The following is a 19,468-nucleotide window of genomic DNA, read 5'->3' on the forward strand; positions in this document are numbered from 1 at the left end:
TGTCCTGAAGTGAGAAATAGTGTTGAAATTACAAATGTGGCTGCCACTGTAACAAAACAATAACAACAAAAACAAAGAAAAAACAAAAAAAAAAAACCCCAGGATTCAGGTCATAAAAGAATTGATATGATATGTTATTTTTGACATTAACATGGGGGCAATCTGGACTACTCTAAATGTATAAGGGACAGGCTAATATTTCAGTATTTCCCCTTTTTATGTTTTTCTGTGTGTGAAAAAAATCTATGAAAGTGTAATGAGCTCTATTTTCCAAATATTCATCTATAAGTAAATAAAATAATTTACAAATAAACATCATTAAAAGTAGATGGATATTAAATATAATAATAAAATAAATTAATTGAAATAATTATTGGAGATATTGCTTTAAAGACTGTGTTTTGTTTATTACAATAGAAAATCATGAGAGAATTTTCAATTTTTCAAATTCATGTTTAAATACTAATACCTACATCATTTTGCCACCTACAGTCTTTCAAAGGACTAGAAGAAGACTTTTTTTTTTCCAAATCACCTGTGGTATGAATCTAACGTGATTATAATTTCTAAAGTTTTTTTATATGTCAAGTAATGCAGTCTGTTCTTTTAATTGCCCTTATATCTGCTTTCATGCATTTTGGGATAAAACACTCTGAGTTACAAATATGGAATTAATATTTTAAAAGATGTATTAATCCACAACAATATGGAGTAAATTTTTTAATCCTCTTTCTCGAAACTTTCTTTAACAGGGAGCGAAGATGAACCTCTGCAAAATATTGAAATACAGCATCAGGGTGCATTCATGGCAATACATCAATTGGATTCATTTGAAATTGGAAAATGTGTGTGTTCACTGGAGCATTTAAAATGATGCACAACAGAGGCTAATTTATTAGAACAAAGTCAAACTAAATCTCAATTAGTGGAAAAGACCACAATTAATCCTTTGAGTAGAGTCCTTTGGGTCAGGATAGAACGGACTACATAAATTCTTTACAGTCATACATTTTCCACCCCAAATTTAAAGAAAAGAAAAAACAAACAAGCAAACAAACAAAAAACTTGTGCTCCTTGACTCCAATCTCAGTTAATTATTTCAGTTTTAAATACTTCCCCGCACAAAATAAATTTTAACTTCTCAAATTTCTACTTGATTTCAAGGTCACCATTTTTATAAGGCACTAAGACATTCTATTAATAATCATTTCACACATCAGTTTCTATTCCCTATGCATTGTTATTCTGAACTCAGTTCAGTCCCCTAAAAGCTAAACAGTTGCAAAGTAAATTTGAAATGCCAATTTTAAATGTTATGTGATCCTTTATGAATGCCTACCATGTCACATATAACATTAACATATTAGATTTATACTTGTCCCAAGTACAAATGTGCTGTTTTTAGAACATTTTCTGATAATTAGGAATAGATGTTCTGAATATTATTTCTGAATTTGCTATATCTCATATGATATTTTTAATTGAACAAAACCCCATAGGAATGCCTATAAGCATGTGGGCATTATTCAGGAAGAAGGAGTGCTGTTAAGAGACTTGAAATTTTAATCAAATGGCTTTGGGGATAGAGATAAGAGAAGAAGGAGGGAAAAACAGAGACTCAGTTCAAAGAATTTTAGTAATTATGGCAGCAATAGATAAAACTTTAAGCTAAAGATAAAACAAAGAAGAGACTTTTCTTTTTTAAGTTTCTCCTGCTTAAGAAGTCAATGAATTTTGAAATTCCAGTAACAATTACATATTAGACTTATCTTTGTACTAAATATTTTGAGGTTTATAAAGTGTGAGTAGATAAAAATAATTTCACATTGCCCTGCATCAAAGGGCCAACATGACTGAAAGTAAACATACATTGACATTAAATATAATCAAAGACATATGCAAAAATTGTAAGGATATATAACTTATTCACGTGTGGTCTTTCTGAAAACATGTAAATCAGAGAAAATCTTTTGAAAAGTAGAGAAGTAATAATTTCTTCTTATATAAGGCATCAAGAGCTGTTGCTCACATATAAAATCTGTATCCTCCCATCTTACTACTTAATTTAAAGTGGAACTAGGTCCTTATCAAAGTGTACCTGGGTTGGAGACAAACAGAAGTTCTCCCTCACTTAACATAAGGGCAGTTCACTCTTCAGTCTCCATAGTATGCTGGCCACATTAATAAAAGATTTACTAAATAATTGTAAAACAAAACATAAATAATAAAATATAATATTTTAACTTTACATATCAATAAAATATAATTTTAACTTTTTAATTAAGCATGGCTATTAGGTATGTGTAAAATAAACTCTATAATCAACAGTGGAAAAAAGGTTTATATTTTCATAGTATCTTTGAATTTTGTTAAACTTTAACAAATATTTAGTTGAGCCAAATGTTACTAAGATTCTAGAACTTTATTTTTTTTATTTAATTAAAAAAATTTTGTTTAACGTTTATTCACTTTTTGATAGAGACAGACAGAGCGTGAGTGGGGGAGGGGCAGAGAGAGAGGGAGACACAGAGTCCAAAGCAGGCTCCAGGCTCTGAGCCATCAGCACAGAGCCCGACACGGGGCTCAAACCCACAAACCGTGAGATCATGACCTGAGCTGAAGTTGGATGCCTAACAGACTGAGCCATCCAGGGGCCACTAAGATTCTAGAACTTTAAACAGTATGTTCTAACAATGAAATTTTTTATTAATTTTAAGCATAAATGTAAAATAATAAATTGTGTAACTTAGCATTGTTATTTAACACAATACTGGAAGTTTCAGCCACAGTAAACAGTCAATAAAAAGAAACAAAAGCATCCAAATTGGCAAGGAAGAAATACAGCTCTCACTATTTGCAGATAACATAGTACTCTATGTAGGAAATCTGAAAGATCCCACCAAAAAACTACTAGAACTGATTGATGAATCAGTTGTGGGATACAGAATCAACACAAAGAAATCTGTTGCATTTCTATACACCAATAATGAAGCAACAGAAAGAGAAATTAAGGAATAAAGAAATCTTATTTTATAAACATTTTGTTTTCCTTTTATCCTTCAAAACATCAAATATTGAGGGATATAGAATTCATGATGATTTTTGTTAACATTGCCATAGATTTTACACCCTTCATTCTGCTTAACTAGAGTCAGTTGGGAGGCCCCTAGATGTATATTTACTTTTACAATTTTTCCTACAAACTTTAATAGAAAAAAATGAACAATTTATAACTTTTATCAAATTTGATTATCATTTAATGAATAAACTTATTAACTCATCTTAAGATAACTTTATTCTTATATTTCAGATTCCTATTTTGAAATAAAATTTAGAATATATATGAATAAAATACAAATATATCTGAGGAAGAGAAAAGATGAAGTTCCCTGTTGATGACTGCTAATTAATGTTGAGAGTTGACCGATGAGGTACTTAAAGTTTCATTTAACAATAGTTAGGATTCTCTCTTTTCCCAGGAATCTAAATTCATTTACAAAATTTATAAAAAAGAGCTCACTGGAGGAAAAAATAAAGACATGTCTAAAACTCTCTATATGACACTATTTATCTTAGTATATATATAATACTGTATAATATATAATTATGTATGTTAAATATAATTCTAAAAATATATTTGTTTTGCCTATAATTTACATAGTTTTCTAAATAAAATGACAATTTATTATCTGAAATAAAAGAAGTAGAATATCTTTGAGAATGTTCAAAATCCTCCTTTGCAGAATAATGTGCATGCTGTCTAGGGGAAGGATATATATGGTAGGAGGGAGATAGAATCTGTTACGAAATAAAAGAGCTAACTGCAATTGAAATAAAGGGATTCAGAAAGGCTTTGCTCAGATAGCATCAATACAATTTGTAACTAATCAAATAAGTAAAAATAAGAAGGAAGAGAAGCAATGACTCTGGAGTTTGAATCCAGAATAACAATACTGAATACCTGAATACCTACAGAGAGAATGTACTTCAGGATAGGAATTATGAGGATAGGCTGTTTTTGAGTATGTTTGTGTGCTTGATTATGTGTTTACTTCCTTGATGTGGATATAGTTTGGGAATATGAATCTGAATCTCAAGAAATAAGAAGTCACCGTGGACTCAAATTTAAGAATAAGATACAGAGAAGTTATCTTAGTGAATACATGAATGGATGGAGAAACATATAAAGGTACAAAGAGAAAGAGAATATGCCATCAGTCTGGTTATAGAGAAATATCAGAACAAAATGCACTGATAGAAGCTATTAGATATCTGTAATTTTGAATCAGTATTTATGAGTAAGGGCTGAAAAATGGACTAAAATGTAATGAATATTATTTGAAGAATTCTGAGGGGAACATACACAGTAGCAAATCTCAGAAAAAGGCTGTCAAATATTGTTATATGGTAAAAGAGGTACATCTGACAGAGAAAACCGATCAATCCTATGTAAAACACCAGGACTGGATGCACAAGCTGATACCCAGAGATTCGCTGGACTGTATTCCCAATGAGAGTGAGGAAATTGACCTGATGGAGGTATTTAAGAAGAGATATATTTAGAGAGTTCAACTAGTCAATGACACAGATTATAGGAGAGATTATGTTGACTGGAAGAAGTCCCAGCTGCCCACACAGCACAGGCTGCAGATAAGTCTATCAGATTTCACAAAGAGCTAGAGAGAAGGGAAATGATAAAGCAATAATTTTCAATAAAATTTTATACCTTCTGAAACTATCATTAAAAAATCGGTTTTAGGGGCACCTGGGTGGCTCCGTTGGCAACTTCAGCTCAGGTCATGATCTTGCGGTTCATGAGTTTGAAACCCGCTATCTGTGCTGACAGCTCAGAGCCTGGAGCCTGTGTCTTCCTCTCTCTCTCTGTTCCTCCCCTGCTTGCACTCTGTCTCTCTCTCTCAAAAATAAATAGCATTTAAAGAAAGTCATTTTCAGACCTCCCAAGGACTCTAGAGACAGATTACTTTGTTACAATCCCGCCCTGGTCACTTGTTAGCTGTATGATCTTGGGCAAATCAGTTTTCTGTATTTATCTCAAAACCTCATGTATAAAACTTTTAAAAATAAACATAATTGAATTATCAAAGGTAAAATATTTAGTGAAATGCCTAGAAATAGCAATTACTAGATGCATGTGCTATTATTATTGCAGTTTTTATTAAGGGTATTCTTAACATGCCAGATATGCAATGAGCCCAGCAGGGACATTAGTCCCAGATTGGAGCAAGTCAAAAGGCTCAGAGTTCAAAGTGATATTTCTTCAAGAAGAGAAAATTAATAAAACAAAATGAAGAGAAAATTAATAAAATGCCTAAGGTATTGAGAGGACTCACTCAGCTGGGAAAACTATGTATTGTTAAGTACATAAAAAACTAATCAGTGGAAGAAATAATGCAGCTCACTCCAGGATGGAGGTGTCTTGTGCTAGAACATCTTTCTGCTGGGTGCGATGGCATATGTGAAATAACACCTCATGTGGATGTCATACTGTCATCTATGTGCGTCCCCCAACTCAAGCTAAGGAACTATTTGAAAATAATAGTTTGGGAATGTTTTTTCTTACAATACTGCTGTATGCTCTTGAACAACTCCAGTGTTGTGTGGACACATTAATCTCTTTAGACTTGTGCCCTATGAGGTCATCTGAGAAAAGGGACAAAAATAGACTAGACACAAGGAGAGGATGAGGAAAGGGTTCTTCTAATTTATTTCCCAGTGTTTAACAACTATATGCTCCCATGGGAACTCCTGGTAGTAAATGGCTCTGTTTTATCCCCAAAATCTCAAATTGGAAGCCATAAATTTTTTATTACCTAAAAACATAAAATGTCTCAACTTATTGTTAGTTTCTTAAGAACATATATGGTAGAAGGACATGTATGTGTACCACTATATGTCTAATACACACATTTTGCACACAATAAATGCTCAACAATTGCTTTTTAAGTGAATATTGAGGCTATTTCCAATCCAAAATTAACTTCATACTAAATTCATGATAGGCAGGATCTCTGTTATAAATCCTTTCCATCTCCAAGATCCCACAACATTCCATATTGGTTAGTCAGGATGTGGAGTTTCAGTAACAGAAAACCAAATCTAAGTAGTTCAAGGAAAAAACATATCTTGCTGCTAACATATCTGTGAAATGAAAGGGAAAGCTCTTGCTTAAGGCATGACTGGGCCCTGTAGTTCAAAAGATGTCATCAGTTGCCTGTCTTTTTCTGTTCACTTTGATTCACTTTGATTTATATATTTTAAAAATTTATTCTTAGACAGGCCTTTTCCACATGTTGGCCTTAATATCCACTGGCAACCCAAGGATCACCTGATCCTCAGTCATATCCATTTCAAAAAGATAAATTTCCTCATTCCTAGAATCAATGAAAATCTCACAAAAAGGATTCTTATTATCTAGCTCTGTATAACCTTTAATACAATCAATGTAGCATTGATTGTATTATTGACTATCCTGTGTCATTTACCTACAAAAAGGACTATAGGACAGCGATAATGTTGACACCCTCAGTTGGGAAAGGACGGTTCTTGAAAAGAAAACCATAATAAGTAGTTAATAAATAATTGAGCTGGGGCCCCTGGGTGGCTCAGTCAGTTAAGCATCTGACTCTTGATTTCAACTCATGTCATGATCTCATGGTTCGTGAGTTGGAGCCCTTTGTGAATTCCAGCCTTGCACTGGGCTCTGAGCTGACAGAGCGAGCTTGCTTGGAATTCTCTCTCTCCTCTCTCTCCTCTTCCCCTACCCTCTCTCTCTTTCAAAAATAAGTTAATTTTTTTTAAATAATTGATGGAAGTACATTACACAGTCTAATTTTACTTGTAATCTACTATTATTTATAGAATTCAATCACCTATATTTTCATTATGTTTTGTGTTTCTTCCAAGTGAGCATGGGTGTTTTAGATGTCTTCATAACTGACTAGCCACGTTTTAGTGGCTTAAAATTAAAAAAAAAATCATTTGTTCATGATTTTGTGGAAGAACCAGTTAGTAGTTCCTGTCCAGATGGCAGAAAATGGAGTGCCTGGAACTGGTGGATCCATTTCTTACACATTTAGTACTTTTGTTCTCTTCTTTTGTATTTCATCTCATTTCCAAATTTGGGCTTTTGTTTGTTTGTTTTGTTTTGTTTTTACTTTTTATTTTTTTCTTAATGGAATGTCTGTCTCAAGATAATTGCACTTCCTATAGGGTTTGTAGAATATGCAAATTACTAGGCCATTTAAAGACTGATCTCACTACTGGTCCAACATCATTACTTCTGCCTTATCTTATTGGTCAGATTCAGGGAGTGATACACACTACTCCACTTCTTGATGAGAGAGAGACAAGTTCACATTTCAGAAGACTATGTGAACAGAAAGACACTGTTGTGATCTTTTACAAACAGAGGCTGTTGCAGTTGGTAAATGAGATACCTCATTATTTATCCAAGACTTGATATATCCATTTCTATGACAGAGAAAATTATATGGATTCTATTTTGTTAGGAAAATCAAAATTTGAGGACTCATTTATTGTGATTACCATCCAATCAGCAAGAGTAATAACAGCTAATTATTATTTTAACTATCAAAATTATTGATGTGTTTGCTCCCATAAATTTCTTTTGTAAGACAAACAATTAGTGCTCTACATCAAAAGTTCATTACTGATTAACATCATGATACCATATAAGTTTCTTGATTGCCTTTATTTTTTTAATTTTTTTTAAAATTTTTTTCTTACATTTTATTTATTTTTGAGAGAGAGAGAGAGAGAGCGGGCACATGTTGGGGAGGGGCAGAAAGAGGGAGACACAGAATCCAAAGCAGGCTCCAGGCTCCAAGCTGTCAGCACAGAGCCTGATGTGGGGCTTGGACCCATGAACTGTGAGATCATGACCTGAGCCGAGGTCAGTTGCTTAACTGACTAAGCCACCCAGGCACCCATCTTGATTGCCTTTAAAAGCAGCTGAGATCTCACATTGTGTGATTGGAGGGAGTTCCAATTTCCCTAAAAACAAGTCTCTAAAAATGTACAGATGTGTAACATAAGCTCACAATTTACTTTAAAAAGCATAATATAATAGATATAGATATTCTCTGAACAATAAATACTACAAAAATGGATTTCACATTATATCCATTAATGTCATTGTCATATGCCAGTATTTAATACATCTCTTATGGAGGGGCTAATATATGATTATATCTGAGGATGGGCTAAATGAGTGATGGGTATTAAGGAGGGCACTTGCTGTGATGAGCACTGGGTATTATATGTAAGTGATAAATCACTAAATTTCTACCACTGAAACCAATACTACACTATATGTTAACTATTCTGAATTTAAATAAAAACTTGAAACAAAAAAAAAAAAGAAAAAAGATTAAATCTGATATGCCATCAAATTCCACTGTAATTTCTAAAATAAGATTATTAGTTATTTTTGCCTCTCTTCTTCCCAGAACTTTTCAAATCTGAAATAAAGATGTTCCATAAGGAAATAATTTAAAATCCATGTTTAAAGTGCATAAATATTAAGAGCTAGAGAGTTACCATTTATTTTCAGAAAAACCATTTTTAAGCATACACATAAATATTAAGACAATACATACTTTTTTTGTCAGTTATACTTACCAGTTTTTCTGAAAGCGATCAAAGTGTTGTCTTGTAGGAATAGAACAATCTGAATATCAAACACCGAATTACACAGGAAGGCTGGTCCTCAGAAATTTGAAAGAAGCTTGGGTGGTCATAGCAGCAATTCTTTCAAGCTTCCATTCACGTAGCAAGTGGATCACAAAAGGGTCTAGAAATGTTTTTAAAACCTGTGACCATTCAGAAAATGAAGAGGGGAGAGAAAATGTTGGTACTGAAAATATTAATAAAATGTAAGATACAAAAATGTACTACTGGTGGTCATTTTCACTTAAAAACTATCTGTTCATATAATTTGAGAGCCTTTACTTCTGATACTTTCCATTCCAAAAGTATTAGAAGGGCCTGTAAATTATTTTAAGATGGTAGGTAGCTGCATATTTTAATTATTCTCTTCCTGACCTTCTACATACATGGTAAGAAAATGTTGGGAGCTAAAGGAATATATTCTATGTTTGACAGGATTCTTACAACACAGAAATAAATATGAATTGTGAATACTCATCTCAGTGAATGTTTCTCTTTGCATAATAGAACTTATGAGTTATCTTTAAAATTATATGAGTTAAATAGCATACATATAAACATTTTATTTTATGTAGGACTTAATGAATGGATACTTCAAAATATATGAATTTTCAACTTCACCAGAAAATTATTAAATAAAAATAGAAATTTAAGTACATTTGTTGATTATCAATTTGGGAAAACATTAAGATGTTGCTATTCAGTGCTATCAAGGAGTTGTTAAGTTCAAGTATGTGCAGTGTGTCTGGAGAGGAATATATCTAGATATATTTGCCAGAAAATATATCAATGTGCTTTGGAAAACTGATGAATCAGGTTTATCACACCTTTTAATCACTTGACTCAGAAATATTGCTGGTTTTGGACTAAAAGATATAAACAAAACTGGACATTACTTCAGGTAAAAATTTCAGTATTTGTAAAAGCAAAACAAATGTATTACTTTGCATCCATGAACATACACACACACACACACACACACACACACACACACTAACAAATAAACAAATAAAATAAAAAGTCAATCATGAGAGAATCGTTACTATAAATGAAAATATTTATTTTATCACATAGTGATCTCAAAAGTCTAGATCAATTTATCTATCAGTCTGTCTCTGTGTGTCTGAGCATGTGTGTGGATGTAGGTGTGTAATTACTTGCTCAGGTGAAGATGTCGTATCTACCAAGAGATTGGCACAATTCCTTGGTGACAGGCAAAGGAATTATATATACTGGAAAGAAGTCTAGAGGTAAATATACATCCCATTTCAGAAAATAGAGCTTCAAACTACATGGCCTGCTTAACTAAATTACAGATGAAGAAACGGGCCTGCCTAACTTAATTACAGATGAAGAAATATTCAGGCAATACAACATAAATATAGAAAATTCTTCTGAACTTCCAAAGAAAAACTAAAAATTACTTACAAAATAATTAAACCAATGATAAAATACAAATAAAATTGGATACATTTCCAAATAATGGCAACAATTAGAAATCTAGAATAATCAGTTTCAGAAACATCTTAGAAGGCCAATAATCCAAAGTTATTTTTATTCTCCCATGTATATACACTCAAACAAAACATTATTTATCATCAACAATGTATTTCAGCAGCTATGTCTTCTGGAAAGAGCTACTCTGTGCTAGAGTATGCCATGTCAAATAAAACAAGGATTACCTGAGTTCTTAAACAAATAGAGTATGTAATATGTGACCTCACCTACTGCCTCCACATATACACAAATGCTACTGACCTATTAAAGAATGGCTCTGCTAGCGTTGGACCAAAGAATTGGGAGAATCTTTACAAAATCAGGCAGTGAAGGTCCACTTATCCTCCTATGAGACTTCAGCCTCAGGGATTTTATTTTCATGCTCATTAATTCTGATTAATTATTTCTCAAATGGAAGAGATATTTTTGAAAGGTTATGATATTCAGGGATTGGTAAAGTAATTCATATCCACTTATAGTTTATTCCATTGAGTGTTTTAAAATGAGAATAGGGCAGGGAAGGAAACCCTCAACCCAGTATATGAAATATTGGACATAACTTATGGATATCTACCTAATGACTTAAACATCTTTGTTTATAAAATATAGGGGTACCTAGAATAATTGTGAGGATTATTTGTGATACTTTATGCAGAGGTGCTTTACAAAGTAAGGCAAAATAGTTATGAATCATTAAGTATTTTAAATCCCATTAGATAGACACTAATATAAAACACAGCAAGCCTTTTGAATATTTGTCAAAGGATGAGGAAAGTGGTCATCCTCATATACATCACTCATTTTTTCCTCCTAACTGTATCATTTCCTGTTGCTAACTGCTAGTTATCCCCTCTCTGTCCTTCTTGGTGTGTGTAAGAAGTCATTCACATCCTTCATAAACTAATTTCCCTGAGTTAAATGAAGGAAAATTGTTCACTATGGCTAAAGCGAGATGCTGTTAAGAAGCACATATATTACAGAAATGCCTTCAGTATTCATAGCTTTAAAGCCTATGGTGAGGAGAGTAAAATGTTCTCACTTGTACAAAAATGACTGCATACTTTATACAGAGTGGCACTTCCTCCAACCTTCCCAAGTCAGTAGTTTTATCCAAGTATGCCATTAATCAGAAGAGAGAACAGTTAGAAGTAGAACAGAAGTGGGATGGATCTTTATATCACATTAGATAAAGGCACCACAGAAACAAGAGATGGTAGGAAAGTATATGACTTGTTATGATTTACTTCCTCAAAATTATCTTGGCATATACTGAATCATTTGCTAGGTGTAGTCTTGTACTTCAAAGCCCAGTTTGTGCCAGACTTACAGCACAATACTTGTGAAGTATTTAAATATACCCCTAGTTGTAGATTAAGTACCCACAGATACTTTTTAAAAACATCTGCACACCACCAGGTAGGATTTGGTGTGTTGTATCATGAAAAAAAAAAATCAAAATAATGACTTTTATCTTTCCAAGCAACATACAAATATAAACTGCTCTGAAAAATTCCTATCCATTCTAAAATATTTATAAAATGAATTAGAATATTTGCATGAAATAACTATAATTAATGAGGAATGAGGAGAGCACCTGCTTTTATACAAAACTCTTGCTTGTGTATTTCTCTAATTTCATTAAATTGTCATCATTTTAGTGAAGAGACCACATATATGCATCTATATTCTTCTTTTGGATATTTTGATTGCCATTATTTTCTTAAAAGTCACAGAAGATGTAACAATGCAAATGACATAATATTATTTAAATAATACATTAGAATGCTTAAAAGCTTCTCACAGTGGTCTCTGCTCTGCCCAAGCTTTTGTAAACCAACTGAGAAGCAGATCGTTTTCTGTGGGAAATAACCATTGCTTCTTTGGTTCAATATATCCATAAAATACCCACATTATTAGTCATAATTACTACATTACTGTTTCTTATATTCATAGTAAGTGAAAAATCAGAAAAATATATCTATACTTTTGGAATTTCAAAGTATTTATAATGGGCTTATAAACATAAATAATTCCTTAAGCTAACATAAGGGCTTATGTGCATGAGCACTAAAGGCAGAAGGTCTATTTCAAATCTCACTGTTATTTGTAATTCAATGGTTTTGTGTAATATACTATTTTATGCCCCAGATTTCACCTCAAATAGTTCCTACAAGTTCATAAGAAACATAAGTAAAACACTCTGCTCAGTGCTTGGCCTACAATAATCAATCAACTACTATCATTATTTTTATATCTGATGATAAAATATTCATTTCAATTCAACAATTAGAAGTAAGAATATTATTTCTACCTTATTATAGTCACTGGCTCTAACAAGGTATTGGAATAAGATATGGGAGAGATAATTTTGATATATCAATAAAAGGGACATATTTTTGGTGATCAATTTATATCATTATGTGACATCAAAATTACATTATAATAAAAATAATAAATAAAACAGCATTACAATAAAGGATCCATAATGGGTTTATCTGATAGAGAAAATGAGGTGATATGATGGTCTTACTATTGAATGTGTAAATTTTCTCCTCCCCCTCCTTCTTCCTCTTACTTTTAGTTTTAGGAAGTAGGAAGATATAACTTGGAAAAAAAAAATCTCATCTTGACCAATTTTGAGACCCTGGCTAGAGGCCAGGTTCACATCCTGATTACCTCTCTTCACAGGTCTTCCATTCATACATCACTCCTAATCTGCCCAAGGGTATAAATATTAGATAATCTGAGACAGCCCATAGGCTCAAGAAATTGTAACTAGCTAATCCTAAACATTCCTTCCCATGGAAACCACAATAAATGCTGTTGGCCAGAATTCTTTCTCCCTCTGCCTCATGAGGAACCAAGCGGTTCCCTTGAGTGGCCAAGTGGCTATGCTGTGTTCTCTCCAAGAGAACAGTGAATAAACAAACTATAATATTCTTTCCAGTTCCTCTTTCTTGATCTGCTTCTGACCTCACCAAATGTCCATCAGAGTAATTTGGTTAAAATAGTACATTAGGGGAGTAGGTAGAGAACATTTGTAGTTTCATGCTGGAATGATTTTAAACGTCCTGTTGCCATTTACAAACTAAATATTTCATTCCATTAGTTTCTCATCTAAAGCCTACCAACTCAGTTTTCTGGCAACAATGCTGCTCAATTGTTGATGACCGTCACCTTAAATATTGTTTCTTTCAGTCTTTTAAAAATTTCTGTAGTAAAACTGATTACTCAAAGGACAGTCTTTGGATGGTACAACATACACATTTCTCAAGGAAATACAATGGAGACTGCAAATAAAAATGAGCCCACAATTTAAGCTAAGTTTGGTAACAGGGGTGACCTTCCTAGTATGTTAGGTATTCTGCCTTTTAGATATGTATTTTGGGTAGTGATACACGTTTTAATCCATTTTTAATCATTTTCTACCCTGACTGGTACCCAGCAGGTTGATCAATAGGTGTTCCAAAATATCAATGGTCTTCCCTGTGCTCTGGCTTCTGGTTGGGTATAACCAGTGGGGCAGGAAATCAATGCACAGGAGAAGAATAATGCCTGGGTTCTTATTCCCCTAACTTTCTCATTGTGGGATTGTCTCAACTGGTAGTTTCCCTTGACCTGAGGTCACAGCCCCTTCAAACCACCCTCCCCCACCCTCCCTTGATCTGTTTGGATTGTGATAATTGCTTCCTGTATTTGCCCCCTGAGGAACCAGAGGTGGTAAGAACCCTATAGTTTCTAGCTCCCAGAATACTGAACTGCTTCTGCTTTTCCAAAACTGTGGTTTTCCTACACTCCCAGGGTTTTATGAGTGGTTCCTTACTAAAGTTTCTAAAAATTGCCCAAAATAAATGTGAAATGGGTCTTCTGTTGGGAACCTGGTTGATGTATTTAGGGTTTCGTACATTTATACTACTGTTTTTTTTAATTAATTAGCAATCCACAGGGCTCTTCCATGAAAGGCAACAAAAAATATATTCTTTTCAGAGGACATGATTTTGAAATTTTCTGCTGTTCAATGAAAAACCCACTTAAATAACATGGCACATGTTTTAGCCACTTTGGATGTAATGCTTCTACTTTTACCCAATTTAAACTTGAAACCATGGACTGAGCCAGAAAATTAGAGAACAGAATACTTTTAGTTTCTTTATTGGGCTCATTTTTTTTTGTAATGGAATCCAGGGTATACCTTTACCTAACATTAAGGGCTATTATAAAAAAAAAAATGAATAGGAAGTTGGGTTTTTTGTTTGTTTGTTTTTGTTTTCCTCATTGTTTTAATGAAGTTAAAGCTGCATTAGTCTGCATCTTGTAGAATCCACTTGGGAGAAAAATTTTTCAGTTGTCTGTACTGGAAAAAAAGTCCTGCATCTCTTGAAAATTAGATTTGTTTTAATATTTAGAAACTTAATTTTTTAAACTATTTCCTACTTGTTTTGGTGGTGGAGATGCTTAGTAAACTCCTTATAACTAATGTTTATATATTTAGGGTTTCGAAATTTTATACAAATTTTACAGAGCTCTATGGCTTGCATTCCTAAACGTTATTCTTTTTCCTGACGTATTACTTTTCTAATTTTATATTTGACCCTGATTCCATCAAACATGTATGTTCTCTTTGCATTGTGTGTATTCTTATAAACCGTCTTCAGTTACTTGTGATCGAAGACAGAGTAAAATTGTAAATATGTTAAAATAAATGTTTTACCTTGGGAATTGTTCTCAAACCTAAGAACAATTGGTATAAAGTAACCCCTAATCCCAAACAAGGTGCAAGATGACTTATGAAGGACTTACAACGAGTGTAATAATTTTAAAAAATATATTAAAATATAATTCACATGCCATCAAGTTTGCCAATAAAGTGTAAAATTAGTTGGCTGTTAGGATATTTAGAGAGTTGTGCAAGCATCACTACAATCTAATTTTAGAACATTATCATTTCCCCAACAGAAACACCAAACCCATTGGCAGTCTTCATCTTCCAGTCCTTCCACTTTTTTCTTTTTTTAAGAAATTTACCTACTCTTGACATTTCACACAAATTCAAGAAGCATACAATATGTGGCACTTTTGTCTGGCTTTTTCACTTAACATAATGTTTCTGAGGTTCATTCATGTTGTGACATGTACCACTACTCCATTTCATTTTACTGCCAAATAATATCCCATTCTACATATATACCAGCAGTTGGCTTAACCGTTCATCATTGATGGACATTTAGATTGTTTCTGCTTTTTGACTACCATTTTTCTATGAACATTCATTTATATGTTTTTGTATGGATGGGCATATGCCGTCTACCTTTTGGGTACATAACTTGGAATAGAATATCAGCTATATAATAACTTCGTGTTTAACATACTGAGGAACTGTCAAACTAATAAGAAATAGTTTAGAAAACCATTTCTTATCATCCAGTTTGAATATATAAAAGAGCTTATGAATAGAATCTCTTGTGCTGGGCAGAGAATTCAGTAGTGAAAATTTGTCTGGTTCATTTTTCTCTCCTATAGACAGTAGGCAAGGGAGTGTCCTCACTCAAGTTTCTCCAAGTGGGAAGGTCTTCTGGAGAAACTTCTGGAAAACTTTGTCTATATCTTATTGAACCTGGTGGATTCAGAATTGAGTACCTCTCTCTCTTTTGAAAAATTCTAAAGAGTGGCAGATAAAAAATGGAGATCCAGAATAAGTCAAGTTGTGAAAAAGAATTACAAACAGCCAACCAGGAACATGGCAAGTGTGCTGGAGTTCTGCATGTGAAGGTCTTTCTGTCAGTTATCTTTCTTCTTATCCCCCCCTTCTCTCCTCTCTATTTCACCTCAATCTTGGATTGAAGCTGTCTACGAAAAGCTGTCTAAGAAAAAGGGAAGGAGGCAAAGGACAGCTATTAAACTGAACTCTTAAATTCTTCAAACTTTGGCTTATCTCTTACACCCAGGATGGTATGCAGTCCAGGAACATAGGTTGTGCTTGCCTTTTGTGACTAATGCCAAAACTGCAGGATTCACTTTACAGCACTTTGTCCAACCAATCTTCACTAAAACACCCCACATTTCTCTTCGATATCAGGCTGGATATTATTCTTAGTTGATATGAAAACGTGCTGTTCTTCTCCCATTAAGATGTAACTTATTGTAGCATATCTTGAGTTCCTGCTTACCTCCTTACATGATGAGGTAAACTAGAGGAAGCATAATGAGGTAGGAGAACATGGATATCCACTTCACGACTAGTTCTCCTAAACTTGCCACAGTGTTCAACACTCAACTGATGCTTAATAAGCATGCATTCTATGCATTAGTAATTAGACAGTGCATTGATCTCGGTATCAAAAGGCATAGGGTTAAATGCAAACTTTCTCCTTCAATTGCTTGATCACATTTTTTGGAACATACTTAACTGTTTTAGTCTTAGTGTTTTCATCAGCAAAATGACTGTTGTGCAAGATGAACATTAATGCTTTTCTTGTCAACTCTGATTAGAAGACTTAGTTGCAGCATAACTATTTTTTAGGAAGTGCTCATCTACATTATAATTGTGTTGGAAGTGCCACAGTATCAATTACTGAAGTGTTGATCAGATATTATTGATGTACATCATCATTTAATTTGTTCTATCTGGAATGATTGAAGAATATTTCCTTGTACTACATTTATTCCACTTAAATATTTAAGTATTTTCAAACAATTGTTTAATATTTATGTAGTTAATATATTTTCTGAGAGTTTCAAATATTATTTTTTCTTTATTTTATTTTATGAGATGAAAGTATAAAATTTTGGAATGTCTTTATTTGTTCTGATTTTTATCCTCTCTCAAATATCTCTGACTATTTTTGTTTTCCTTTGGCATTATTGAATGTACCCACAATAAAATCAGGGATTTAAGAAGTATTCATTTATCATGTGTGCTTTCTCATTCATTGTTTTATAATAGATAACAATGCTTTTTGAACTCATGAATTTTTAATTTAAATATGAATATAGATTTTGCTATCCTGAATAGCTGAACATGATGAATACTGATTTTATTATTACACAATGCAAGAAAATACACAGACTCTTGTTATCAGTATATAATTTATGTCAAATAATTTTCATATTTTGTACATTGTGGTTTATCATAATTTTTAGATATGTATCTTTAAAAACATCAATGTGTTTACAATTTTGCCTGAGTATTAGAAAAAAAATTGACTTAAAAGTTACATTTATAAATATATGTTAGCTGTTTATGATAAAACTGAATTTCATTTATTTCACTGATCTAAGAATGTGCTGAATAAGTAAAACTCCTCATTAGATATATATAGAAGTAAAATATAAAAGACATTCTGCAAGTCAGATAATATTAGTAAACTAATTATTTTCAAATATTTTAAAAACTGAAATATACATCCATGTCTCATATCAGAAAAATGAATATGCTTTGCAAGAAAATGATTTGGGAAAACAAAGGAGAAATGATCCAGATGTATCTGTGATAAATGGAGAGCTGTCCAGATCATAGCTTAACCTTGGGCACATTATACTCCTCAATCTAAGAGAGTCAAAGATCAAACATTAAGCTTACTCTCCCAGAGAAGTATATTGGTATTTGATAAGGACAAAGAGCAAGTTGTTCATTCTCTTCACTGAAAGATGATGGAAAAGAAACAAATTTTATCTAAGTTCTAGGTTAGAGCTATTTCTCATAAAATGAATTCATGTGATTCTTAGCTCCATTTAAAACCCCAGATTTCAAAACCTACCTGCCAATACCTGAAATACTCAAAAAAGAGGTTTGAAAATGCAGGCAATACGTCAATGAACATATTAAACACTTGGAGACTGTGGGATGGAAATTAAAAAAAAAGAAAAAGAAAAAGCAGAAAGGTGTTAGTCCTAGAAAGGGGAAGAGTGAATTCTGACAAAGTAGCAAACATATGTAGATAGCAGTGCAAGAAAGAACATTTTCTAGGGTTGCCTTTATATCCCTCTGCTTGAGCTAGACACTGTGCACCGGGGATAATTTTGTCACACAGCTGCAAAAAAATGTGTGCCTGTTTCCCTTAGTTTGTATGTACACACGCGCACACACACACACACACACACAACACACCACTTTTTTCCCCTCCTTTAAATAGACCTGATTGTATATATAAATTATCTTTTCCACATGAACTTGATCTATTAAGATATTACTACTTTAATGGCTCTTTAGCATTCCCTATTGCTCTACTCTTTGGTAGTTACTTTTTAAAATATATTTTATGCTACTGCAAGTTTAAAGTGATATACTATATCAATGGATCCCTCATGTTCTCCAAAGATGAAAAAAAATTAATGAATCTAGTTCATTAGTTAATTAGCATGACATTGAATTTTCCAGGATGCTTTTTCTTCTTTTGGATGAAACTGAATTCAAGTTCTATAGGGAAACATCAGCTCTCTCACAGTGAAAAGTAGGTAAAATGTGATGAGTTAAAAATGTATGTATTGTTTGAGCCAAACTTTATAGGTGTTCTTTCAGAGATCCACAAATGCAACATTGAGCTAGTAACCTGAAACATCGATCAAACAAGTAACACCCCTTTAACTTTTCTGGTATTATTTACCTCTAATATAAATTGTTTATATATTTCACAGTTGTAAACAAATTATATGCTGTCAGAAAGCAGAATATTGGGTAGAAAACTAAATCTCTGACACTCAAATGTCTTTAGTCTGACCTTGAAAGCATTTGCTAACTTTACTATGCCAGGTATTTGTAGCACTAGAAAAATTAATAATGTGATCTTCCCTGCACTGATAGGGTGATAATGCATTTACGCTTTGTCAGTGTAACAGTCTTTTCTCAGAATTTTGGTTGCTAGGGCTGTTGTGACATACTCTGCTTTGGCTCTGAAATAGGTTCTCTAATCCAATTTCCAAGAAGATAAATTGAAGCCAACATTCCTTGTTGGTTTTGATTCATCAATAGATTGATTGATTTAGTATTTATTTGGTACTGTTTTCCAGTGCAGAGCCCCAGTAATGTCCCCAGTAAGAAGTAACTGGGCACAGGAAGGCAAATTAACTCTTTCTGGTATTACATTTTCATGCCAACTGACTTTCGCTTCCAAAGGTAGATGTACCCTGTGAGCCAACTGTAGTTAATCATAGCCTAAATTATGTTGGCAGGGTCAAATGTAAAATTCAAAGGTATTAAGAAGATATCCAGATGATATCTAACACAGAGAGATAGTGGCAGGTTCTAAAGAGCAGATAGCCTACA

The sequence above is a fragment of the Lynx rufus genome, unplaced genomic scaffold, assembly GCF_022079265.1.
Source record: "Lynx rufus isolate CCGP_SWC_20201006 ecotype Redwood Valley unplaced genomic scaffold, mLynRuf1.p SCAF_1, whole genome shotgun sequence".
Lineage (NCBI taxonomy): Eukaryota > Metazoa > Chordata > Mammalia > Carnivora > Felidae > Lynx > Lynx rufus.